Source organism: Bos taurus, chromosome 16 (assembly GCF_002263795.3).
Source record: "Bos taurus isolate L1 Dominette 01449 registration number 42190680 breed Hereford chromosome 16, ARS-UCD2.0, whole genome shotgun sequence".
Taxonomy (NCBI): domain Eukaryota; kingdom Metazoa; phylum Chordata; class Mammalia; order Artiodactyla; family Bovidae; genus Bos; species Bos taurus.
In genome coordinates, this window is record NC_037343.1 from 43,626,986 (window position 1) to 43,652,426 (window position 25,441).

Sequence of the window (25,441 nt, forward strand, 5' to 3'; positions counted from 1 at the left end):
TTTTGATAAAATATTCAATTGTAAGTAAAAAAAGTTATTAAATCGAAAGTAATACGGACATTAGAGAATATAACAGAAAAAAAAAGTATCTTGTATCCTTCTTGCATTGGGAAGGGGAAGAAAAATGAGGGAAGTGGAAGAGGATGGGACAGAAAAGGAGCAGGAAGGCTGGGGAAAGCGGCACAGTAAGGCCTCTAAAACTGTGGTTAGTGTCACACGACGCAATTGTTAAGTTAAATGTTGAAAGTGAGAGCACGCTTGAAGACACGCGTCCCTTTAAAAGGGAAGCTGGGTGTTCAGAGCAATTCGCATTTTGCCTAAAGGAGGCTGTTTATACTTTCTCCAGAGCAGATCGAGTCAGACTTTCTATAGCAACATTTTAACCAAGGGCAACCTTCTCTACTCGCCCCCTCCAATGCATTCACTATCAATACAGACGATATTCTAAGTTTAACGGACCCACAGAGGCCCATCCCTAGGCTCTCCGGGTTCGGTGGATCCAGGTTAGACAGGCCCCCAGTTCAAGAGTGGGCCCAACTGCTTCAAAGGTAGCAATATATCCAGTTCCAAGACCCAGGAAGACCACGCCTCTAAATGTTTTGCGACCTTGTCCATTTCAGATTTTTCAGGGGTCCTGAGTAAACGGGTCTTGCTAAGGATTCCGCCTCGTGTGGCCGCTCCCATTTTTAAACCCAGACGCATGTGTGGGAGAGGCCATTATTTTTACGGGATCACTGTGCTTCTGGAGCAGCTAGGGACAAGCAGAGCTGCTTTACCGCAACGCCGGCTCCATCCTTAGCCCGGGCTCCGCCCTTAGGCTGCCTCCCCCTCGAAGCCCCCGCCCCTCCTCCTTTGCCAACCCCCGACCAGCTCCACCCCTTTGCTCTGAGAGCCTCTAGGCCCTACCCGCAACCGGGTTCCACCCGCCCATCTCGTGGCTCCGCCCCGGGGCCACTTGCCCCGCCCACCCCCAAAGGGCCCAGTGAGCGTGCCTGAGCGCTCCGCAGTACCCACCTCTCAGCTGAGAGCTCCGCCCCCCTGGCCCACTTAACCAATGAGAGCCACTGAGAATTCCAGGCCGTGCCCATTACATCTTCAGACCGCCTCCCTACGCCGGCCCTCTGCCGCCCTCCACCCCCGGGCGTTGCCGTGACCGCGCCTCCGTGGCCCGCGCGGAGCCAGATGCCGCCCTCTCCGCCGGTCCCTCCCCTGGCGGCCTGGCGCCTCCTTCCCTCCCCGCCGCGGTGACTCACGGAGAGGGAGGCGGAGGCTGAGGCGGCCGCTCCCGCTGCTGCCGCTGCCGCTGCTGCCGTTGCGGCTGCTCGGGCTGTGCGCGTCCCGGAACAGGCCGCCGCGCGCCGCTCTCGGACCCGCAGCCCCCGCCCGCCTGGCCGGGTCGGGCGGCCCAGGTAAGCGCCGAGGCCGGCCCGCACCCGCAGCGCCCGGGCCCGCGCCGCTCCGGGGCTCGGGGAGCAGCCAGCCCTTTGTCTCCCGGGGAGGGGCCGCGGACTGCGCCCCCGACCCGACTGGGACCCACCGGCCGGACCACCGGCGCGGAGCCCTGGTCTGGGCCGGGTTTCCTGCCCCGCCTGGCCGCCGCTGCCTCCTGCCGCTCGCCGCCCCCGCCCCCGATCCCGCGGCAGACCACCATCCAGCCGTCCTCAACCTGTCCTCCCCCGGGGGTCGCCTCCACAGGTGTCCGAGCCATCCACTCTTGCTCAGCCCACCGCGTCGGCGTGGTTGTCCCCGCCTATCAGCCTCAGGTCCCGCGCCTTCTTGTCTCTTTCCTCACCTGCACCCCGCTCTAGCATCCTGACTGACCCTCTGTAAAGAGCCCCCCGTATTTCCCCAAACTCAATGCTGCCAAGGTCTTGCCCCTGGGTCGCTCTTCCTCTCTCTAGTCTGACTGAACTGTCGTGTCCCCCGTGAGTGTTCCTGGAAGGTGCACGTTGTAGGCACATGTCTCGCCTGTATGGCTGGCATGTATCTGTGAACCTGCAAGATTGACCACTGGGAGCCCCAAACTGCACTTCTTGCCTTCTCATCATCCCCACCCCAGTCACCTTCCTGTGCACCTGGTAACCAAGACACCTAGGTCTGGATACCCAGCCTCTTTTAGGCCCCACATGTCTGGCTCTCTGGTGTGTGGAACGTGTCTGAACAGTCCCTGTTGTCAGGTTAGCCCCTGGGAAGGCCCAGGAGGCCTGTGTTGGCTGCAAATCAAGACTTTTACAAATAACGCGATGTGAGGCTTGCGTCACCTCCTGTCCGAGGATCAAGTATGCTAATACTGTTAATTACTTTGTCTCCTGTCACTCACACAACTTAGGAAAGTGTGCCTGGCCGACTTCTGGGTAAATTGAGGCATGGGGGTGTGGCTAAGGGACCTGGAGCCAAGTCAAAGTTAGTCATTAAGTTCTGACTCTTAGCTCCCTGCTGCAACTACTGGGCTCTGGTTCCTGGCTTTAGACTCTAAGTGATACTGATCTCTTGGGCCATTAAAGTGTCCAGAGAGACCAAGTTCCCCCTGGTTTAAAGCAGGATTTTGAATTATAAATAAAGGTGCCAATGTGTCATTCATGGTTTCCTGGTGGAGTGAGTGGCCCTCATATATACAAGTCTCCTCCCTGGGATGGAGATTCATCCATTCAGTTATGAGCGCTTCCTATGTGGCTTTCCACTCACTGGATTCTGGAAACATAGCCCCTGCCCTCCTGTAGCTGACATTCTCCAGAGAAAGGGGTAAATAAATAAGTGGGCAAAGTAAGTTTAGTAGTGGTAAGTGCTGTGAAGGTGGGAAGATCCAGTTTGGTTTTTTTCCCCCCCAAGTGCAGTTAGAAATCATTGGAGGATTAAGCAGAGAGGTGATAAAATCTAAGTTTTGAAAGATCATGCTGGCCTCCATATGGAGGTTGGATTGTAAGGAGCAGGGATGATTGCCATCATCCCCACCCCAACCACCTTCCTTTTTCTTGCACCTGGTAACCAAGACACCTAAGTCTGGATACCCAGCCTCTTTTAGACCCCACATGTCTGCCTCTCTGGTGTGTCAAATGTGTCTGAGCAGTCCCTGCTGTCAGGTTAGCAGGGACTAACCTGGCAGGTAGAGGCAAGGATGCTAGTTGGGAGACTGACCATTGCAACTGCTGGGCAAAAGATGATGGTGGCTTGAACCAGGGTAGTGGTAGCAGAAGTAAAGAGATGAAACCAGTCTGATCCCCCTGGGAGAGACTGAGAGCGAAACTTCAGGGAACACCGACTGAGACTTAGACGTCTGGCAGAGAATTTCTAGACCTGGCTATGCTCCGGTTTAGCTCAGCAAACTGTACTTAACACCTGTTGTGAGCCAGACACTATGCTAGACTCTAGAGTTCCTGATGGGAACAGGGTGACTAGGTCTCCACGTTCTGACAAGATGCTCACAGATGGATCACCCCCTCCTGAAGGGAAGAGGGTTTGTGGGCTTAAAAACCATTTCAAGGAGGAGGAGGGCAGCACACACTGGAGTTCATTCCCACATCCGGCTGCATTATTTAAACGAGAGCATGATTGCCCTCCCACTCCTGTACCCAAAGAGGTTGGGACTGATCTCGCGGTGGGTGGGAGAACTACTCAGTGGCCATGAACTTAAACCGTTAACCGGAATAAAACTTGGATCTCTGTGTCGCTCCAAATCTGTGTTGCTCCAAATCTGAGCTAGAGGACCGTGGGGGTTATGTAGGCCAGGCCCCTCTTACGGTTGGGCACCCCTAGCCCCCAGAGATTGAGTTTGTTGTTGTTGTTTTTAATATTTATTGTTTAAAATTATTTGTTTAGCTGTGCCAGGTCTTCGTTGTGGCAGCTGGGATCTTGGATCTTCTTTGCTGCACATGGGATCTTCAGTTGCAGCATGCAGATTCTTAGTTGAGGCATGAGAACTCTTAGTTGCACCATGTGGGAACTAGTTCCCTGACCAGGGATTGAACCTGGGCCCCCTGCATTGGGAGCGTGGAGTTTTAGCCTCTGGACCTAGTCCCCTGAGTAACTCTTTTGCAATCCCATACCAGTCTATACATTCGCTAATGGCACCTGTCACTTTCTACCTCTCTTTCAGCTTCATGTGCAGGTGCATGACCCTAGGCTTTCTAAGGCCAGGGTCTCTATTGGACTCAGCTTTCCATCTCTCACAGTGTCTAGATCCCGCCCGCAAAGTACACTCATCAAGTACTGGTGGACCTGCCTGGGTGTTTCACAGCACCTGAAACCAGAGCCCAGGAATGCTGACCTTATCTGTGTTTGTTTTGTTTTATTTTAATTTAAAAAGAAAAATGTGTTTATTTACTTATGGCTGTGCTAAGTCTTCTTTGCTGCTCTGGCTTTTTCTCTAGTTGCAGTGAGTGGGGCTACTGTCTAGCTGTGGTGCTTGGGCTTCTATTCTGGTGGCTTTTCATGTTGCAGAGTACAGGTCTAGAGCACAGCCTCAATAATAGGGGCACATGGGCTTTGTTGCTCTGCAGCAGGTGGGAATCTTCCTGGATCAGGGATTGAACCTGTGTCTCCTGCATCGTCAGGTGGATTCTTTACCACTGAGTCACCGGGGAAGCCCTGTCCATGTCCTTTCATCAGTTTCCTCTTCATCCAGAGTCTAACACGGGGGTCAGCCCAGCAGTCTCCATGTCACCATGCTCACAGAGCAGGGCAGCCCTTCCTTGATGGGTCGGCTCTCACTCCCGCCCTGCCTACAGGGAACAGCTGCTAAGGGTGCTGAGCAACTAGTTATTCGACACCCAGCAAATATGAAGCAGAGCTCTTAATCAGAGCCCGAGGTCTAAACACAGGACTAGTCCAGACACAGGACTGATCTGGGTTTGGATCTTGGTTCTGCCATCATGAGCTTCATGACCTTCAGCAAGTAACTTAACTGCTCTATGCCTCAGTTTCCCCATTGATAAACTATTAATACTTCCTTCATGGAGTTGTTGGGAGGATTAAATTAAGTAATACCTATTAGAGTCTTAGAACTACACTGAGCCCCTTGGTAAGGGCTTGGTTGAAGCAGTAGCTGTTATTTCACCATTATTTATTTATCTACTTCTTATCTCCCATCAGAATTTAAGCTCTTTTAGGGCAGAGATTTTTGTCTTTTTTTGGTCTACTGTTAAAGTTTGTAGGCACTCCATAAACATTTCTTAAATTGAATGGCTTATCGAGCACCTACTATGTGCCAGGCACTGTTGTAGATGCTGGGAACTGAGCCAAGAACAAGATCACCAAGATGCATGAAATTCATGTTCTAGTGGGAGAGACAGATGGTAAGCAAGTACACATGTGAATAAAACAGGATGGTGAAAAGAGATGCAGGGAGAATAAAAGAGAGCAGTGAGATGGAGAATGCCTGGGTCATAACTGTAGTGAGCTCTGAGGAGGTAACTTTGGTGTTTTTTTTTAATGTATTTTTATTTATTTGGTTGCACCGCATCTTGGTCGCAGCATGCAGGATCTTTGGTTGTGGCATGCAAACTCTTAGTCGTGGCCTCAGCCGCCCTGCGTTGGAAGCACAGAGTCTTAGCCACTGGATCATCAGGCAAGTCCCCTAGGGAAGTAATTTTGAGTGGAGACCCAGCTGATGGGCAGAGGTGCAACAGAAGCAACAAGCCCAAGGAAGCTGGAGTGGGCTGAGTGAGGAGCTGGCAGAAGTTAGATCTGTGGTCACGGTGAGGAATTTGGATTTTCCTCTTTGATTCTGAATAGGGGGAAGTCACTGCATGGGAACTTTTCCTGGGGGTCCATCCCAGGAGAGACAGCCAGACACTACGAAGAGCAGTGAGCATGCTCTCCTTGCCCTGCTTTTGGAAGGCTTTCGGAAGCAGCAGCGTTGCGTCTATTCCCATCAAGTTTCTCACGTCTCTGGCCTAGATAGCTGGGAGGTGTGGGAGCCATCAGCTAGGTTAACAAAGGTCCAGGTGTGCATGTCTGTGTGTCCTGCAGATTCGCTCAAGCCGTCTTTTCCTTCTGAGTGTGTAGGTAATGGGTAAGCATTTCTTGAGTTGAGTGAATGAGCATCACCAGCTCTTAGCATCTTGTCCTGTACGCTGGCAAGTCCTGTGTTTTCTACTTCTCTCTGCATCAGGGAAAGATTCTTACGGTGGTCGTGACTCTGTGTAACCTTGGAGCTCTCCTGCTGCTCTTATGTGCATCAGGGACCCACACACATCTATTGGTCAGTCTTTTTTTTTTTTTTTGTGGCTGTGCCACTCAGCTTGTGGGATCTTAGTTCCCTGACCAGGGATTGAGCCCAGGCCCTCAGCAGTGAGAATGCAGTCCTAACCACTGAACCACCAGGAAATTCCATGTCACAGTGTCTCTGTTGGAAGTGTATCAAGATTGACTGGGCAGCTTTCCTCTCCCACACCATCCCCCACTTCTCTTCCAGTCTCTTGCTGAGTACCACCAGGCCACACTGTCACCTCTGAACGCCTCCTATTTGGTTATTTGATCTACAGTCCTGTACATCACTTGATCCAGGAGTATAGTGGTACCTAGAAAGCTGCCTTTAGCCTGGGCTGAGCAGAGTTGAGAAGCTCAGCAGAGCACTCAAATGGTGTTTTAAAGCCAGGAGTTCAGCTCACCAGGAATCCAGAGTTGGCCTCTGGAGACTGGGGGAAGTTGGCCAGCCTTTCAGATCCTTACTCAGGCATCCACTTGTTTGTCAGTGTCCAAGATACCATCTGCTCTGCTAACCTTGAGAGGCCAACATGAGTCAGAAGGAATCAAATAGGACTTCTGTGTTGCAAGTCCCTCTCAGGGACCTGGTATATTTCATTGTCAGACTGAGACTTGCTTGTCAGTCACATGTCATCTGTGGCCTTGTAGAAACTAAACTTGGAGTGGGTGCCACCTTTTTCTCATATAACTGGTTTTTTTTTTATTATTATTATGAGAGTGATATGTACTCATTTAGAAAATGAGAAAATGAATGATAATGACATTTTATATATGTTTTCTCATTTAGTCCTCACTGTTAATTTCTGAGATAAGTAGCATTATTACTGTTTTACACATTCAGAAGCTGAGGCCTGGAAAGGTTAGGTAAGTTGTCTAAGGTCACACTTTTCATTGTGGTGGTTTCTCTTGTTGCTGAGCTCAGGACAGCAACAACAGGACATACGGCTCTAGGATGAGCAGGCTCGGTAGTTGCGGCTCATAGGCTCCAGAGCGCGGGCTCAATAGTTGTGGTCAGAAAACAAGAGTCAAGACTCAAGCCCAATTGTTGGCACTCTCATGTGTGAGCTCTGGGCCTCCTATCAGATGCTGCGTTTCAGCAGAAACAACAGAGAAGAAAAAACATCTCCTTAAGCCCAGCGTGGGTGACATTGTGGGGAGGCCAGAGTTAGCACACTGGAGGCTGCTGCAGAGTTTGAATCCTACGCCTTTTCCCCCCATTTCATCTGACCTTAGGCAAGCTAATTAACCTCCGTTTGCCTTACTTTCCTCCGTGGTAAATGTAGATAATGATACTTGTGCCTTCATAGCTCCCAGGGCCATTATGATGTTTGAGCCAAAGTGCTTTTGAACTTCTTTTATGAAAGGGCATGGAGCCCTGACTGCTGTTATACTAGATTGTTAAAGACTGATTATGCCCTGATCCTCCACAAAGCCTTTTCAGGAGGAAGACAACAGTCCCTGGAGGGAAAGGTGTCCTTCCATGGTGGATGTCGCTGGACCGAACATCGTTTTCCTCCTTCTGAAGTTTCTTAAGGGCTGAAGGTCATGAATGTTTCTCCATTTCTTACTCTTATTTAAAAAAAATTATTTACTTATTTATTTTTGGCTGTGCTGCTGCTCGGGCTTTCTCTAGTTGTGGCAGCCGGGGGCTGTTCTTCGCTGTGGCACACGAGCTTTTCATTGCTGTAGTTTCTCTTGTTGCTGAGCTCAGGACAGCAACAACAGGACATACGGCTCTAGGATGAGCAGGCTCGGTAGTTGTGGCTCATAGGCTCCAGAGCGCGGGCTCAGTAGCTGTGGTACATGGGCTTTGTTGCTCTAAGGCAAGTGGGATATTCCCAGGCCAGGGATCAGACCTGTGTCTTCTGTAGGCAGATTCTTAACCACTGGGCCACCAGGGAAGTCTGTGTTTCTCCATTTCTCATGTCCATGTTGTACTGTAGATGCTTCTGTAAGCAGGTATGTAAACTGTGACTCGTAACAGGATGGAAGACTGCTGATGGTGGAGCAGAGAAGGGGTTTATAGGGTTTGATTTCTGATCCCTGCTGTGATGTCTTTGTAATGTCAACCAAGAGCACCGAGATAGCAAGACGTGATGACTGTCTTCCACTGGTCCTTCTTTTCCTCCTTCCTTCTAATGGCTCCTTTTTCAATTAATAAATATTTACTAAACTTTTATTACTATCCGGGCCCCATGGCAGGCACTGGGAGTACTGTGGAGAACAGGGTAAAAATAGTTCTTATCATACAGAGCTTCTAGTCTAGGGCCAAGAGGTTTATTATCTAGTTGCAGCTGTGTGAATAAAGCAAGAACATGTTGGTGAGAGTGTCTTGAACTCTCAGGGGCAGTGGTGGGGCACAGTCAGGACATAATTTGCAGATATCCCCATCGGCCCCAAGGGCACCTGCCCTGGGTGGATGTTAAGGTGGAGGTTGTGCTTGGCTTCCCAGAAGAGCATGGGAAGAGTTAGGAGATTAGAGCCCTTGTGTGTTGCACTTGACAAAAGCTGCACTCGTGTGGGCATCTGCAGAAACAATTAGCACCTTGGCAGTCATGGTTAGTAAGAACTAAGTTTCCTCTTAAAGCCTTAACCCTTTGTCACTTGGGTTCAAGTCAGGAGGAGTGATCATGGTGATGAGCTCTTTCCAGAGTTTTTGTTTTGGAGTGATACCATCAATCTGGTGCCTTTCTTTTCTTTTATTTTTTTATTTTTTTTTTTTTGCTGCACTGGGTCTTCACTGTTGCGTGCGGGCTTAGTTGCTCCAAGGCATATGGGATCTTAGTTCCCCAACGAGGGGTTGAACCCGCTTCCCCTACATTGCAAGGCAGAGTCTCAACCACTGGCCAACCAGGGAAGTCCTCAGTGCCTATTATTGTGAAAAGTCCATCAGACCTTGGCTGTCCAGAATCTCTCCCTGCCTTCCAGGCCTCCCTCTACCAACTTTGGAATGCAGGCTTATGGCGGCAGGCGGGCTGTGGGGCTGGCTGCATCAGCGCGCTGGGCATGAAGCCAGGGACACCTGTGTCTGTGAGCCCCACTGGGGGTCAGTATATGTAGAGTAGGGTAGAGGAGGGTCATTCTTCCCCAAGTCTGCCCAGCTCCAGGCCTCGCGTTCCCTCCAAAGAGCCCAGCCAGTCAAGGGAGGCCCAACAGGTCCTAGAAAAGCACCCAGTGTTCATCCACTCACCCTTGGGCAGGAGCTGGAGTAGAGAGGACTCAAGGCTGGCAGAGGCACCTGCCCACATTTAGAGAGCGAGGAAGGTCCCAGGATGGGGCCACGCTCCTGAGCGATGTTCGTTCCCCCATCCCCCTCAGTGTCACTGCCCTTCTGGTGCCAACCAGATGCCCCTTTGGTCCAGAGGGCCTCAGAGCCATCCAGCATCTGAGCAGGAGGAAATGGCCGGCCTGGCGAGGAGACCAGGCCACTCTGTGACCCCAGACTTGTTCACGTGTGGTCGGAGCCCACGGGGACGCCAGTTCAGCTGGGAGAATGTGACCCACTTCCATCTCCCCTCCCACATGGAGAGCTGGGTGGGAGGCTTTGGGAAACCAGTTCCAATTAAGGCTTTTTCAGGCCTGAGCATCTCCTGAGTATCCAGCCCACATGTTTCCTGCTGCTGGAATCCTGTGGTTCGTGTCCCTGAACTGAATAACAACTCCCAAACAATGAAGTTACCACCTTTGCGTTCTTCAGTTCTGGCTTCTGCAAGTTGGTGGGGGGCCGTGGCGGGGGTGGGGGGGTGCTTCCTTCAGGGGTCGGGTCCCTTTTGGATTCAGACAACCTTTCACAGTGTGGGCCCCACCCTTGTTCTTCCTGCTAAACCACCCGGCGAACTAGGGGCTCAGTTTCCAAGGAGATGGGTTATTCTTGACCTCCCTGCCCAGACCAAGGCCTCCCAGCCCCCCGCCCCAGGCAGCCCTGGCTTCTGACAGATCCATCCTGACCCTTGTCCTTGCAGAATGGTGTTCTGCACAGGAATGTGAACTAAAACGGGTTTTGGACCCTCTAGGTTTCTTCCATTCTCTCCAGGGAGAGGACATCTGAATGATTTTCCATTTAAAATTTTGTGTTTCTCATGCAGGAGGGAGTGGGGAATGGAGGAATGTGATTTAAATACACAGAACCATAGGTGCTGTCAACATGATCCAGAGATTTTAAAGACAAGGTGATAGTTCTGAGCCCCTGATCCAGTCTTACTAAGGAAGGAACAGAAGGTGATAGAGAAATCGCCATGCTCAGGCCCACTAGGCTATAATTTCAGACCTGTGGGAACACCGTTCCTCAGCATGTGCTCTATGGCCAGTCGCTGAAGTGGCCGGAAGATGGGGTGCTGGTAATTTGTAGGGGGAACAGAGTGGGACCTACAGGCTAGTAAGCTGGCTTGAGGTGGTGGTGGGGTTTCTCCAGGGCCCCGGCTCTACTTCCCTGAAGATTACAGTGGGACATGGTGGAGCAGAGTCCTTCATCCCTCCCTGGGGGAAGCTGCCCGCTGCCACCTGAGAAATGGTACATGCCCATCATTTAACCTCTGCTCTGAGTGCTGGCTGTCCACCCTGGCTTCCTGTCTCCAAGGAAGAGAAAGGGGTCTCACAGCCTGTGAGCAGTGGTGGTGGCAGAGCTTAAATGCTCAACATCAGCCATGGCACTGGGCCGCCTGGAGGGAGATCTTTCATTTATTCTCCTCTTCTGACCCCGTTTCACTTCCTTAAAAAGAACACCTTTTTTTTTTTTTTTGAGAAGGTAATATATACATAGTACAGAACTCAAAAGGCTAATTGGTGATAGAGATACCTTGAAAAAGATGTCTGTTAGTGGCTGTCTTGTTCATCTTAACAAGAGACTCCTACATGTACAAGTGCATAAGGTACACACTGGCCGCACACACGCCTGATTTGCACTGTTTTTTCCCCCACACTGTAATACTAACCTTATCTTTTTCATTTCACACTAAATATTGGAACCCAACATTCCATTCCACTGTCATCACCATTGCTGTTGTCTGGCTAATACCTCTTCACTTCCTGTGTGCTGGGTATTGTTAAAAGTGCTTTACTTACGTTGACACATTTATTTTTCACAACAACTTTATGAACTAAATACTGTTATTGTCCACAGTTTGCAGGTGAGTAAACTGAGGCACAGAGAGATTAAGTTCCTGTTTGAGGTCATTTATAACTATCTCACTTATTTTAATGGTTCCCTGTCATTCTTTTGATTGCTTATACTTGAATTTTTTTCAATGTCCCCTGATGCTGAGTATTTACATTTTCTGTCATTATTTATTCATTTTGGCTGAATATGGCTTATAGGATCTCAGTCGCAGGTACAATGGGCTACAGCAGTGAGCCTGCATAATCTTAACCCCTAGAGCACCACAAAACTCCCTATCTTTTATTGCTATTAAAAAGAAATACTCTTCTACATGTATCTTTGTGCTTTTGTTTAAGTGTATCTATAGGGTAAATTCCTACAGTCTGTTAGAGCAAAGGGTTGTGTAGTTGTTTAGTTGCTCAGTCATGTCTGACTCTTTTGGGACCCCATGGACTGTAGACCACCAGGCTCCTCTGTCCATGGGATTGTCCATGCAGAATGCTGGAGTGGGTAGCCATTCCTTTCTCCAGGGGATCTTCCCAACTCAGGGATGGAACCCATGTCTCCTGCATTGGCAGGCAGATTCTTACCACTGAGCCACCTGGAAGCCCCAGAGCAAAGGGGACATCTGTTTAAATTTTTAGTATTGCCAAGTTGGCCTCCATGGTAACATTTTATGTGCTTACCAAAATTATGCAGAAATAGCTCTTTTTCCCATGCCTTATTGCTAATCTGATAGGAAGGAAGTGGCAGATCATTATAATTTAAATCTAATTTCTTGATGAGGAAATGGAGTACCATTTCAGATCTTTAAGAGCAATCTATTATGTTGTTTACCCATTATTTCTTGTGTTGGCAGTCTTTTTCTTACTGATCTGTAGGCATTCTTTATATACTACAGCAGTTTGTCCTATGGCTGTGACACACGTCACATGTATTTCTACAGTCTGTCATTGTCCTTTTGATTATATTGTTTTTTCTATGCAGAGAGTTTTTATTTTTATGTAATCAGATTTTAAAGTCTTTAATCTTATAACTTCTAGGTTTCATTTTGTGTTGTTTCCTTCTACTGTTTTCTTTTAGTCTACTTAGTCTCTCTTGTACATTTAAAACTTTGCTCTGTAACAGAGTGATCCACAAATCTGGCATCACCAGACACAGGGCAGGCTGGCATTGTGTGCCTCCAGTGGGACATGGGCAACATCAGCCACTGTTGTTTCTCACCAAAATGTCTACCCTTACTCCAGTTCTAAGGAAAACTGGACAAAGAGACAGTGGTCCTTGATTTTTTAAAATTGTTAACATCATGATAGACAAAGAAAAGCTGGTGAACATTCTAGGCTAAGGGAGAGGAATGAGCGTGGGAACCAAGGGAAGGTGAGATCTTCGATTGGATTCTAGATTAAAAACCGGTCCAGGCCAAAGTGAGGGGTGTGGTTGGGAGAGGTGGATGTGGGCCATACATCAGAGAACAGCACTGGGTCAGTAGTAAATTGCTTGGGTGGGGGAAATGGTATTGGAACAGTGTCAGAGCATGACCCTAGGAGGCGAGTGGTGAGATGTCTAGCAGGGTATCTGATATCTGCAACTTGCTTGCTTTATTGTTTAACTTTATTTATTTAATTTATTTGGCCACACCAGGTCTCAGTGGTAGCACTTGGGGGCTTGGGTCTTCCTTGTGGCATGTGGGGTCTTTAGCTGCGGCATGTGAACTCTTAGTTGCAGCATGTGGGATCTAGTTCCCTGACCAGGGATCAAACCCAGGCCCCCTGCACTGGGAGTGTGGAGTCTTAGCCACTGGACCACCAGGGAAGTCCCTTTCCCCCTCTTTTATGGCATGCACAGTCCTTGATTTCATTTCTCGTAGGAACTTCTTTTTGGGGGTGAGTTATTCATTTTTGAACTTGGAAATCTTATGACTATCTTTCTGGCAGACTCGCATAACTTTTCTAGAAGCAGAACAAGTGTGCATTACTGCCTGTAGTTTTTGTTCTGTTTTTAACATTATGTCATATGCTCCAAGTAAACCTGTGAGGAACTTTAGTTTTCTGAGACTTGAAGTCTTAATCATCAGAAATACCATCAAACTAACTTGTAGTATAATGAACCTCTCTCTCCCCCTAACCTCCAGAGAAGCTTTTTCCTCTCAGTTGAGAGTTTTTGTAAGAGGTCAGATTCTGCTTGTGTTCTGTGGGCATGGGCTTGTGAAAGGCTCCCGGGTTTTGTTTCATGAAATTTGACAGTCTTGGGTGAGTAGCTGGCCTGTAAAACCAGGAGTCTTTTTGCCTGGGGAAACACTCACAGGCTAGTTTTGCTAGGAGCTTCTTCCCCTTCTCCTCGACTTGGTGACTAATGGTTTCATGGCTTTGGGAAATGAAGGATGTCTTTACAAATGGCAGATGGGGACTTGGCTTCTGAACTGGATTGTCTGGGCGTGCCGGGGAGCAGAATAAGCCAGCCCTACATATACCACTTTGGCGTATTGATTATTTGGAGTTAAAGTTGCTTGAGAAATAGCCGGTGCAAGAAAGACACTCTGACCCTTCTTTATTCCCCTGAAAGCAGGAAATAAATCTCTCACGTGAAACGTACCTTCCCCGTACAGGGGATGGAAGGCGTCCTCATCACCAGAGACAGGGAGTTCCAGGCTGAGAAGGCTGTTGTTAATTTTCTCACTCGTTTACTGCTCCAAGCCCAAACCTCTTGATCTTGTCAATTCTTCACAAACTTATTGTTCCTTTGTCTAAAAGATACAAAAGGTGCCTGCTCTGGTCACTTCTTCAAGCCTTATATCATTGAGGCCCTCGTACGTAAGAAATTAAATTTTTTTCCCTCAATGTCTTGCCTTCCTTCCTGTGTGTGCTCTGTCATGTCCCACTCTTTGCAACCCCATGGACTTTGTCCATGGCCCCTTTGTCCATGAATTTTCCAGGCAAGAATACTGAAGTGGGTTGCCATGCCCTTCTCCAGGGCATCTTCCTGACCCAGGGATCGAACTCACATCTCCTCCATCTCCTGCATTGCAGCAGATTCTTTTTTTTTTTTTTTTTCAGATTCTTTGCTGCTGAGCCATCAGGGAAGCCCCTTTAATGTCTTATGTCAATTTAATTTTAGGCCAGCCAAAAACTCTAGGAGGGAAGAAGGGAAAAGATTTCCTCCCCTCCGCTGGTCTCGGTGTTTGTGTCCACCCCACTGGGAATAGGGATAGTTCTTAGCTTTCACACAGACACCTAAAGCCTCCCTCCCACTTCTGTCCACTCTTCTGAGCTTTTCTGCAGTGCCCTTGGTCCTGAGCAGGTGACTGTGGGTGGATTCCTGCTGTTTGGGGTGCTGTGTTTTCCCCAGTTGTCTCCCTCTCCTCTCCAGCCTCCCTGCCTCCAGACTGGACAAGTCTTGCTACACATCAGAAGTCCTCATCTTCATGCTACTTCCCCAGTGACTTAATGGAATAAACGCATGTAGATTCTGGAAGTTGCATCTGTTTAAAATATATTTTATTTTGATCACCAGCTTGTTAAATATTTAGGGAGGAAGGAAACTGAGTCTTCAGCAGCCCCTTAGGGGGAGGTTTCCTCTTTGCTCAGATTATTTTTGTTCTGAAGTGGCTGGAGGGAAAGGAGAGGGAAGGTCACGGACTGTGAAATGGAGCAGAAGCAGTTATCCAAACAAACAGTGCACTTCTGTGACACGAGGGTGTGATGAAGGCTTGCAACGTATTGCGGTAGTGTGGATATGTTTTCCAGGTAGACAAACATAGCTTTATTTTAATGCAAATTAGCACATACCTGTATGCTGAAAGCCTATAGGAAAGAAGAGGCAGTAATCCTAAAACTTCCTATTCTAAGAGTCTGTAAGAAGTTTCACCCAGGAGGCCGGGCCTGGGGCCTCTCAGCTGGGTCCCGAGGACCCCCATTTCCAAAGCTGGACAGTGAGGAGGGGGCTGACTCTGGAGACTGTGACAGGGGGACTGAGCCCTCGCCCTGCAAACAGCCCAATTGGTTTAATGACCTAATTCTCACAACAGGAAGCTGGAGGCCTTCCTGGCCCCCTTCTGAGGGGATGCAGTGAGCCTGGCCTGGGAAGCCTATTTATTTGAACCAATTATCTGAGACTTCAGTGGAGGGAAGGGATGATGGGAGTGTAGGGGCCAAGGCAGAAGCAGCTAGCCTGCTGGCAGGCACTGGAAAAATTGGGCCACCTTGCCTGGGCTTGCCCCTGAGAACAAGGCTCGTTGCTTTCAGCAGGAGATTGTGTGAACGAATCCATGTGGCTGAGTGAAGGGAGTTTACACAGGTCCTGATAAACTGCACTGTGTCAGTTTTCCCCCTTCTTAAGAAGAACAAACAAGAAAGCAAAAATGTTCAGTTTCCCAATTTAATTAATGTTTTAAATGGTGACCCTGTGAGAGTTGGCATAGCTGTGGGCAGCAGAGTTGATGGAGCTTCGTGGGTTGAAATTTCCATTCTGGCTTCTTTCTCTGGAGGTGACCCAAGGTCTGTGAAACCTGGCCAGGCTCCTGCCCTGGGATTATTAGGCTTGGAGCTGGTCCTTCCAGCCCCAAGTTGACTTCAGCCCCATCAGTAAGAAGACTGACCAGCAATGCAAATTTACTTTTCCCTAGGGGGTGGGTAGCAGGTTGTTAGCATGCTAGGAGCACCTCAGATGTCGGCCACAGGGGAGAAGTGTCCTTCCACCGCCACAGCCTGCACGGGTGGGCTTTTGACACTGCCAGGTGCCCAGCCTGCAGTAAAGGTCATCCAGCCTGAGAGGTCCTGCCCAGGAGTGTGGGAGGGGGGCGTGCACCCACTTGTGAACTGAGGGTTCCTGCCCTTGCACCCATTCATAAATAGACAAGGGCTCTGCCGTCTGCCTTACCCACCCCCTGGGGACCTGTGAGAGGCCGAAGGTCAGACTGAATCAGGAAGACCTGGAGCCGGATTCTGTAGGTGCACTGGTTCCTGACTTAAGGTCTCAGGCTCTGGCCTGGCCAGGTTCCAGGGCTCCAGCTGTTCCCTGGGAAGGAAGAAAGGACCTCTTTTTAAATTAGGTCAGAAGACACCTCTCTTTCCTCCTGTCCTTGTCCCCCTACTGTGCAGGGATAAAGCCACCACCTGCATGTCCCTCAGTCAGAGCCTGAGGACTTTGCCCGGGATCGGAGTGTCCCAGTGCAGCCGCGGAAGTGTCCCCAGCTCTGAGATCCCTTCCTGTTTGCGTTGTGCTGGCTGAACTGCAGAGGCTGTCAGAGCAGTCCTGCCAGGTAGCCTTGCTTAGCAGTAAAAAGGACTTGAAGAGACAGTGTGAGCTGGGCACTTTTCTACCAATCAGGCCAACTTCTCAGGAGAAACATTTTTTTTAAACTAGAAGCTTTCAACAGATACCTTTTACCAATCCAGTCATAGCAACATTAAATAATCTATGCACATAGGTTCCTTCAGTTCCTTGATGTCTTGGACTCTCTGAGGTGAGGGTATTCTGGGGTAGGGGGCTTCCTTCCCACATAGTTCCCAAGTGAATCTGAAATCTGTTCATTCCCTTCATCGTACACGGAGCTCCAGGTGTGACCAGCAGCAGTGTTTCATCCACCAGATCCTACATCACAGAGTCTATGGTCTCCAGGCTTTTCGGGGGTCCACAAAAATACTGGAGACGTGAAAAAAAAAAAGGATCATCCCCTTCTAAGGAGTTAGATGAGAATTCTGTTCAGTGGGAGATGTGGGTCCGTTTTAATATGTCTGTGAGAATAGGGCTGCCTGGGATCCACGCAGGCCTGACCCCCCACCCTGTGGCTGGCCTCATGGAGCTTCCAAAGTGGAGGTGGAACCAGGTGCACAGACACCCGGGTGCAACCAGGGCTGTGCCATGAGTGGAAGAGATTCGGATCAGTGTGCAAACGCACAAAGACCTTTAGGAGGTAACGATACAACAGTGAGCAGTGAACAGGGAAGAATGTCCTATGCTGAGGGACCAGCAGATGTGAAGGCCAGAGGTATGGAAGGAGCCTGGGGCAAGTGGTAACCGAGGTGACTGCCCGGCAAGGCTCCTCGCCCTTGGTGCTGTAGACGTGGCGGCCATCCTGTGCATTCTAGGTGGTTCTACCCAGGAGCGTCCTCCCGACTGTGATCTTTCTCCTTTCTCCAGAGGAAAATCTCCTTTCTCCAGACGGCGCCAGATGCCCCCTACTGAGAGCCGGTGCTGGGTGGGGAGCGTGGTAGATGGCCGGGGTCTGTTCAAGGGCAGTGGGTGGAGTCCTTCCTGTCTAGCGAGTAAGGTCGTGCCTGTCCCGGTGTCCTCTGGTGTATGTGACGTGCCACGTGCAAGAGTGGCCTGCAGGCTCTCTGAGGGGAGTCAGGCCACAGAAGGAGGGTGCCCCCTGAAGCCCCCTTCCCAGCTTCAGTGTGGTTTTCAGTGTTGATGCCTTTGCTGGTGCTGTCTGGACAGCTGGGCAGGGCAGCCGCACTAATGCCATCATGATGATTTGATCCTGATGCTTCGAGAAGCTTCCCCGAAGGGCCGTTATCAGAGCAGCTCCCACCTGGAACAGAAGGTGCCCTGTTGTTGGGGAAAGGGCAGGTGGGAGCGCCGAGGTTCGAGGTGTCGGAAGTCCCAGCATCTCCAGTGCAGCATGCCTGAGCCTGTCTGGGGAGTAGGACCCCATCAGGGTCTGGGTTTCAGAGCTGCTCCCCCGACGTGAGGGGCCTCCAGAGCGACTGCAGCCTCTCCTGCTGTGAACCAACTTCCCAGGGACTTTCTAATGTTTCCTGACTTTTCATTTGGATTTCGAATCTGCAGAAAGTTCTGAATAATGCAGTGAACACCCCCATGCCCTTTACTTGGATTCACCAATGTTAACCTTTGCTCACACACTTTGTTCACATTCACACACATCCCACACATATACACATGCATATATATGCACGTTTACACACACACATATATACATTCTCATACATACACAGTGAAGTGAAGTGAAGGTCACTCAGTCGTGTCTGACTCTTTGCGACTCCATGGACTACACAGTCCGTGGAATTCTCCAGGCCAGAATACTGGAGTGGGTAGCCTTTCCCTTCTCCAGGGGATCTTCCCAACCCAGGGATCCAACCCAGGTCTCCCTCATTGCAGGCAGATTCTTTACCTATTGGGCTATCAGGGAAACCCAAGCTATGCGGTAAGCCCATACATGCACATTTACACAAATATACCCACTCACATACACACATACACACTCATACATTTACATATATAATACACATATATATACACATACACACCCACACATATACACATACACACACACATACATACATATATTCACACATGTACACACATACACAGTCACATATACACATACTCATACACTCACCTTTTCCCTGAAACTAGAGTAAGTTGCAAGCATTGAGACATTTCACCCTTATACACTTCAGCCTGTATCTCTTAAGAACCAGGATATTTTACAGTGTGACTACAATGTATTCATCGCATTCAACACATATAACGGTGAAACAATACTAATATCTAATAAATACTCCATATTAACTTTTCTCCAGGCTTGTCATGTATTAACTCCGTGGCCCTGAGCGGGTTCCTTGCCTTCTCTGAGCCTTGGTTGTCTCATCTATGAAAAGGGAATAATTCCTACCGTGCAGGCTTGTCCTGAGGACTCGGTGTGCTAAACAGGCCTGACACCACGCGGCCCCCAGGAAATCTCTAGCAACCACAGTAATTATCACTGTTGTTCTGCAAGCTTGCCTGGCCTGACACAGCAGGAAGGAGCTTGGGAGCAGGTTGGTATTGGGGTTGGTGACCTCAGGACTAATTCCTCATCCCGAGCTCATCTCCTAAGACTGCTGCTGTGTCCTGCAAACTCCTTGACCCGAGGAGCCATCCTCACACCTGTCTCGCGCCTGCCGGTGGAGTGCAGTTCCAGGATGCCAAGCTTGGCTCCAGGTTGAGGAGGCGGAGATGTGGAATTGATTAATTAAGGCAGCTGCTCACGAGGCCCTCGAGTCCAAGAGGCTGCAGTTTAATTACTGAGAGTGGAGCTCGCGGAAGTTCTCTCTGGTGCCCCAGTTTTAATGTCGCTGGGGGGCCAGAGATGCCGCCCTGACTGGGACTCACAGCCGAGGCTGAGGCCCAGGCCTGCCTCCCTCCGCTGGCTCTAAGCACACCTCTGTCCACCTGCTTGTGTGCTGGAAAGCAGTGTAGCAGAGGGATCGGGGCTTGGACGGTCTGGGTTCGAATCCTGCCCCACAATAGACTAAGGCCTACTAGCTGGGTGAGAAGAGACTTGGATCCTTATTTGTATAATAAAACCTCATAGGGATGTTTGACATGAAGGGTTTAGAACATGCCCGGCCAACAGTGAGTCAGAATGTGCGTCAGCTGTTCCTTTCAAGCAGTGTTCTCACCTGGGGGGCGTTGGCTACCCCTGGGAACACAGGGCAAAGTCTGGAGACACTCTGGGTTGTCACAGCCGAGGGGCAGGTGCTTTGGGTGGACAGAGCACAGGATGCTGCTAAATTCTCTGCCACGTGCAGGTCAGGCCCACAGTGAAGAATTATCTAGTCCGGTGTTGGCAGTGCTGAGTTGAGAAACCAAGGATTCTGAGCAGCATGTGGAGCACGGAAGGAGGTCTTATCTCCCCTATCCCCCCAATTTATCCTTCCTGTGATCAGTTCCCTCCCGCTCCTCCCCTGGCTCTCATCCCTCCTGGACCAAAGCCCCAGTCCAGCTTCGGTCCAGCTTCCCTGAGCTTCCCTTAGCTTACCCCCTCACCCAACTACCCCACACTCCTGTTCCCCTCCTCCAGCTCAGTTTCCTTACCATAGCACCCACCTTCTTCCTCTGTACTAGGTTATTTACACATTGATTCCTTTCTATTTTGTTTTGTCTGTTCTCCCCCGTCCCTAGATGTACATGGGGACTTGTGACTGTGTTTGCCCTGCTGTATGGTGGCTGAGACAGTAAAGAATCCGCCTGAGACAGTAAAGAATCGGCCTGAGACAGTAAAGAATGCGGGAGACCTGAGTTCAATCCCTGGGTTGGGAAGACTCCCTGGAGGAGGGCAGGGCAACCCACTCCAGTATTCTTGCCTGGAGAATCCCCACGGACAGAGGAGCCTGGTGGGCTACAGTCCATGGGATCACAAAGAGTCGGACATGACTGAGTGACTAAGCACAGCACAGCACAACATCCCAGGACCCAGTAAGTGCTCAGTATGTTTGTTGATTGTTTGAATGAATGAATGAAGGCCACTTGACTGGCCAGGATGTCAGTTCTTTGCGGTTACTCATGTCATTCCTTCTTCCCAGAGTGCCGCCCACCCCCTACCCCATCCAGTACAGTGTCTCCCAGCAGTGCCCTGGATGTTTCCCAGATCTGGTCAGTTCCCACATTCTGACTCTGTCTCCAGAACACCTTGGGGATGTGCACGGTGGTACCAACTTCCTCTGAAGGGTGAGTCTGCTGTGCTTCCAGAGCTTCTCCGTGAACCCTGGAGCCCAGCCCTGGCTGCTCAGCCTGTCCTCAGGACCGTCGACAGCAGACTGGAAGCTGGCACGTCAGGCCTCCCCACATCCCGTCTTGCAGCCGCCCCAGGCTCTGATGCTGCCACTGGCCCACAGTTCCACCTGCCAAAGTGTCCCGGGTCCTCCCATCCTCATGCCACAGCTTGAGGCCCAGCCCTCACCTGGCCTATCAGGGATTTCCACCCCCCCTCCCCCGAGCCCCATCCCGTCTTCCCTCTGCACCTCGGCCACAGGGGTCTCAGACTTACCTGACTCCCCTGCTTGAACCTCTCCTCCCCGCTCAGGTATGGTCCAGCACCCCCAAGCCCCTTCACTTGCCTCCCAGACCTCAGCCAAATCTTTTTCCTCAGTTTTCCCAAAGACCTAGCCCCTTCCTATTTCAAGACCTTTACTTGTGTGTGTCTGTGTGTCGGGGGGTGTGACTCATACATACACAAGACAACACATCTCACCCTCAGTAATAGCTCAGAAGTCACCCGCGAGGGGTGCCTGCCCCCAGGGCAAGGTCAGATATCCAGCTGCATGTCTTTGCACTCCCCACGCCACTCCCCCTTTATTTATCAAGAGTGTCTGCGAGCTGTGTTTACCTGGGTGTGACTTGATTCATGCCTGTCTACCCTGCTCACTAGACACCATCATCACAAACAATCACATGCTCACCTGTGTATCCTCAATGCCCAACCCAGGGAGCCTGGCATATAATAAACAGATGCTCAGTAATTGTTTGTTCAAAGAATGTCAGTTCCCCGTGCCTGCAGTGCCCTTCCCCATCTTCTCTACCAGCAAACCCCTATCCATCCTTCAAGACACAGCTTCAGGGTCTTCTGCTGGGAGCTGGTCCCTCCCCTTTGTGTTGTCACTGAGATTTGCACATCCCTTTACTCCGCCACTTACTACACTAGATTAAGGCCTGGGTTTTTTCCTCTCACCTCTGAGCTGCTCAGTGGGAGGTGCTGGGCATGGCACCTTACATGCAGCTGGCACTCTTCGAAGTGTTCTGTTTTAACCTGACCTATCTTTTTGGTTCATTGTTACCTATGATTTTTGTTGTTTTATTTGACTTGTGCAGAGTGGTTTCCTCAGCCATTCAGGTACCTTCTGGAAGGCAGGCTTAGTGTCCTCTCTATCTCCTGCTCCCTCACCTGACACGAGGCTGTGGACACCTAGAGAGGTTTTACTTTAGTAAATCCTTCTGGAGTCCACATCATGTCTACTTAAGGTTACGGGGCCCTCGGCAGTTTGAGAGCACTTGACATACTCTCCCTCATTGTGGACCAGCTAGATAGTTTGTGGGGCTTGGTGGAGGGCCCCTTGTTTAGAAAAATATTCAGGATTTCAAGACGTCGACAGGAGAGCATTAAACCAGGAATGGGGCCCTTGTGAGTGCCCAGCCCTTTCCTGGTGCCTGGCCTCTCACTAATGAAGCCAGTCCCAATCTCCTTGCCTCCACCAAGGGAAGACATGGCAGAGATCCTGATTTCCTCTTCAGTCATTTCAGTTCAGTTCAGTTGCTCAGTCATGTCCGACTCTTTGCAACCCCATGAATTGCAGCATGCCAGGCCTCCCTGTCCATCACCAACTCCCGGAGTTTTCACTCAGACTCACGTCCATCGAGTCGGTGATGCCATCCAGCCATCTCATCCTCTGTCGTCCCCTTCTCCTCCTGCCCCCAATCCCTCCCAGCATCAGTCTTTTCCAGTGAGTCAACTCTTCACATGAGGTGGCCAAAGTATTGGAGTTTCAGCTTTAGCATCAGTCCTTCCAAAGAAATCCCAGGGCTGATCTCCTTCAGAATGGACTGGTTGGATCTCCTTGCAGTCCAAGGGACTCTCAAGAGTCTTCTCCAACACCACAGTTCAAAAGCATCAATTCTTCGGCGCTCAGCTTTCTTCACAGTCCAACTCTCACATCCATACATGATTACTGGAAAAACCATAGCCTTGACTAGATGGACCTTTGTTGGCAAAGTAATGTCTCTGCTTCTTAATATGCTATTTAGGTTGGTCATAACTTTCCTTCCAAGGAGTAAGCGTCTTTTAATTTCATGGCTGCAATCACCATCTGCAGTGATTTTGGAGCCCCAAAAAAATAAAGTCTGACACTGTTTCCACTGTTTCCCCATCTATTTCCCATGAAGTGATGGGACCGGATGCCATGATCTTTGTTTTCTGAATGTTGAGCTTTAAGCCAACTTTTTCACTCTCTTCTTTCACTTTCATCAAGAGGCTTTTTAGTTCCTCTTCACTTTCTGCCATAAGGGTGGTGTCATCTGCATATCTGCGGTTATTGATATTTCTCCCAGCAATCTTGATTCCAGCTTGTGCTTCTTCCAGCCCAGTGTTTCTCATGATGTACTCTGCATAGAAGTTAAATAAGCAGGGTGACAGTATACAGCCTTGATGTACTCCTTTTCCTATTTGGAACCAGTCTGTTGTTCCATGTCCACTTTTAACTGTTGCTTCCTGACCTGCATATAGGTTTCTCAAGAGGTAGGTCAAGTGGTCTGGTATTCCCATCTCTTTCAGAATTTTCCACAGTTTATTGTGATCCACGCAGTCAAAGGCTTTGGCATAGCCAATAAAGCAGAAATAGATATTTTTCTGGAACTCTCTTGCTTTTTTGATAATCCAGCAGATGTTGGCAATTTGATCTCTGGTTCCTCTGCCTTTTCTAAAACCAGCTTGAATATCTAGAAGTTCACGGTTCACTTGACCAGTAGCAAAATGCAGGGCCCAGAAGGCAGTGACTGACCTCAGGTTGCATGGTTGACCAGGGACAGAACTTAACTGGAAACAGAGTCCAGCTCCATGGCATGCTCACTGTTTCTGCTGGCTCTGGGGTCCTGGGAGCTTTGAGCCTCGGTTTCCTCCTCTGTGAACTGGGGACGTTGACCTGATCATCAGGTGGCAAATGGGTCAGCCAATGTGGGTCCCTGCACAGTCCCACCAGGAGCCCCTGCATCCCTCAGACGCCCTCTTCTTCAAGTCACGAATCCTAGGTTCCTCTCTGCACATGGACAGTCTGACCCCGGTAGACAGTAGGGGGCTAATTGGCTGTTGTGATAGCTGGAGGAATTAAAGCCCCTCAGAAGTGGAAGAAAGTTGTCTCTTTTCATCTCCTTTTGAAAGAATGTGGGGACTTGGGTAGACATTTCTCCAGGGAGCCTTGGTATTTCAGAACTTTGATGTCTAGAGCAATAAAAGAGCAATTAATTCCTATAAATGTCTTTCCCAAACGGTTGGCTGAGGGTGGAAGAGGTGGCAGTGGCAGATGACTGCTCTTCCCTTCCCAGGGCCATCTGCACTGCTTGAAGGGCTCTGCAGACCAGAGACCCAGGGTCAAAGCAGCGCCTACCTATAGCAGAGGCTTCTGAAATCTCACTTTCTCTGGAAAACACGTATTCCTCAGCCTCTTGGGTAGGTGAGTAGCTTTCTTCGCAGGGATAGCTGAAGACAGATGGGTTGCAGAGCTCCCCCTAGCCCCTTAGAATAGGTTTCTCAATTATCCAGAGACATCTGTCCTTACTATGGGCTGAAAGCCTGAAGTCCAGGTGGAAGCCCACACATCTCAGTGAAGAGGGCACAGGCGGGCAAGACTTGGGTGCCCCTGCCGACTTCACCCTGTGCCTCTGCCCGCTGTCCGCAGCCTTGCTCCTGCCCGGTTAACCTGCAAAGGACCCAGACCATGAGGTTGTATGTGGGAGGCAGAAGAAGAAAAGAGAGTGTTCTCTGATTCCTGGAAAAGGTGTGTTTAGGGCCAGCAGACGTGAGGCCAGGCTAACAGGCTGTAAATTATCTGTAGCTGTAGAGTATGCGTGTGCATATCTGTTTCCCTGTGTGTGAGAGAAGGGGAGAGAGAACTTATTTTTCCATATACAACTGTAAGTATTCCCCAAGCACAGAAACCCCATGTATGTCTGAGCACAAAATGGGTGGGGCGCCAAGGTACCTGAGCCTGGCTGGTCGTGTTGTCGGATGGGTGGGACACCTTCTTGGGCAGGTACTTGCCCCTCAGCTGGCAGGAGTGATTCACTCAGGTCCTCGCCGTCTCCCAGCACGGCTCCCAGTCGGCCAGTGACTAACCCCAGGGGAGAAGGGTGTGTGGTGACCTGCTTTGGCCGGAAATGACAGGAGTGCATAGCTGCAGTCAGCACCTTGTCCCAGGGGTGCTGGTGCAAGTTCCTGGGCTGGCCAGACACACAGGTATTTCTGGACCGCCGCATAGGGCCCATTGCCATGAGCTTCCCGCCAGCCAGCCTGGATCCCTCAGCACGGGGTGTGGACTCCTTCAGCCCCTCCCATGACCCGTTTTCTGTGTTTCCACAGGGCGGCATCTTCCTATTTCTCCCCGGCCACAGCCCACCTGTCACAGTTGAGCATCTGGTTGCCTCAAGTTGATTTCCAGAAGCAGGTAAGAACTCCAGGGGCAGGACATCTGGTAACCTGGCCATAGATCAGTGCTGGGGAGGGTCCTGCCTTGGGTACCGGCTCCTGGGCTGATCGTGAAGTAGGCACATCTCGTGTCCTTTCTTCATCGTCCCTAATGATGCTCATGGCTTCAGCTGGGTGGGCTCTTAACGGTGTGCTTTGTGCTTTTGTTGATGTCTTTTAGGCTGTTA

The 25,441-nt window shown here is 50.1% G+C and overlaps 2 protein-coding genes across 4 annotated transcripts in view; one reads left to right on the forward strand and one right to left on the reverse strand.

Annotated features, from left to right (window-relative positions):
- Nucleotides 1-1,315, reverse strand: part of NMNAT1 (nicotinamide nucleotide adenylyltransferase 1) — a 57,332-nt gene extending 56,017 nt beyond the window's left edge. Inside the window, exon 1 of the mRNA XM_059875403.1 lies at nt 1,254-1,315. The gene's annotated coding sequence lies outside the window, so the exon portion shown is untranslated. The remainder of the gene's footprint in view (nt 1-1,253) is intronic.
- The window catches only part of CTNNBIP1 (catenin beta interacting protein 1), a 47,185-nt gene continuing 22,995 nt past the window's right edge, over nt 1,252-25,441 (forward strand). For 2 of the 3 annotated variants that reach the window (XM_059875503.1, XM_024976462.2), the window contains exons 1-2: nt 1,252-1,409; nt 25,149-25,233. The gene's annotated coding sequence lies outside the window, so the exon portion shown is untranslated. Of the gene's footprint in view, nt 1,410-20,206; nt 20,501-25,148; nt 25,234-25,441 lie in introns of all 3 variants that reach the window. The other variant, XM_059875502.1, reaches the window with a different exon arrangement.